This window comes from Oryx dammah, unplaced genomic scaffold (genome assembly GCF_014754425.2).
Source record: "Oryx dammah isolate SB20612 unplaced genomic scaffold, SCBI_Odam_1.1 HiC_scaffold_13, whole genome shotgun sequence".
Lineage (NCBI taxonomy): Eukaryota > Metazoa > Chordata > Mammalia > Artiodactyla > Bovidae > Oryx > Oryx dammah.
In genome coordinates, this window is record NW_024070197.1 from 27,570,412 (window position 1) to 27,571,645 (window position 1,234).

A 1,234-nucleotide genomic window follows, 5' to 3' on the forward strand; every position below is an offset into this window, starting at 1 on the left:
TTAATACCCAGGTTCTGATAATGTAAGCATGACTTGTTCTGGATAACTGATCAGATCTTCCAAGCAATGCCCAGGCATTTGCATTACCCTTCGACCATCCCTACAAACTCCTCCCCTCTCTGTCCTAAGTAGGCTTCCTACAAAGTCACATCATTCCCTCTCTCTGGCTTTTTTAAATTCTTACCTCTCCCTCAGTACTTATAACCCTTGGGGCAATTTGGGTTTTTTGTTTTATTTTTCCTTAGCAGCTAAAGTGTCTGTATTAAGAATGTGCCTAACTGGCATAGAGATCTGGTACGAGTGTGTGAGAACATTCCAATTGTGTTGTGTGGCAACAAAGTGGATATTAAGGACAGAAAGGTTAAGGCAAAGTCAATTGTCTTCCACCGAAAGAAGAATCTTCAGTACTATGACATTTCTGCCAAAAGTAACTACAACTTTGAAAAGCCCTTCCTCTGGCTTGCTAGAAAACTGATTGGAGACCCTAACTTGGAGTTTGTCGCCATGCCTGCTCTTGCCCCGCCAGAGGTGGTCATGGACCCAGCCTTGGCAGCACAGTACGAGCACGATTTAGAGGTTGCTCAGACAACTGCTCTCCCGGATGAAGATGATGACCTGTGAGAAAGTGAAGCTGGGGCCCAGCGTCAGAAGTCTAGTTTTATAGGCAACTGTTCTGTGATGTCAGTGGTGCAGTGTGTTTGCCACTTTATTATATAGCTAAGCAGGGCATGTGCTTAATCTTTGGATGCTGAAGGAGATGGATGGGCTTTGGAGTGAATGTGGCAGTTTAAAAAAAAAAAACCTTCATTTTTTGGACCTGCATATTTAGGTGTTTTGGAACACAGTTGTTTCCTCCTTGAGTTTCAAATATAAGACTGCTATAGTCACATGACAATATTGAGAGGTGGAATCTTGTTTGTTACTGTCATTCCCATTCCTTTTCTTTTAGAATCAGAATAAAGTTGTATTTCAAATATCTAAAAAAAATAAATAAATAAAATAAAGTGTCTGTATTATAGAATCTTAAGCCAAACCTGCATATACCCATATTTTATTTGGAAAAATGTATGGGTAAATATCGCTAGTTATGGGATTAGTTAACAGCCTCAAGTCTGCCACTGGGAAAAGCCAATTTGTCATTTTTTTTAATGTGCCATTTCTTTACGTTTTTTAAAAAAATAGAATTCCATTCAAACCCCTTGAACAATTCTTTTAGACTGGTATGATCTAGATG

The 1,234-nt window shown here is 39.4% G+C and overlaps 1 pseudogene; it reads left to right on the forward strand.

Annotated features, from left to right (window-relative positions):
• Positions 1 to 237: 237 nt before the first annotated feature.
• LOC120872681 lies at positions 238 to 897 on the forward strand (annotated as a pseudogene).
• The last annotated feature ends 337 nt before the right edge of the window (positions 898 to 1,234 follow it).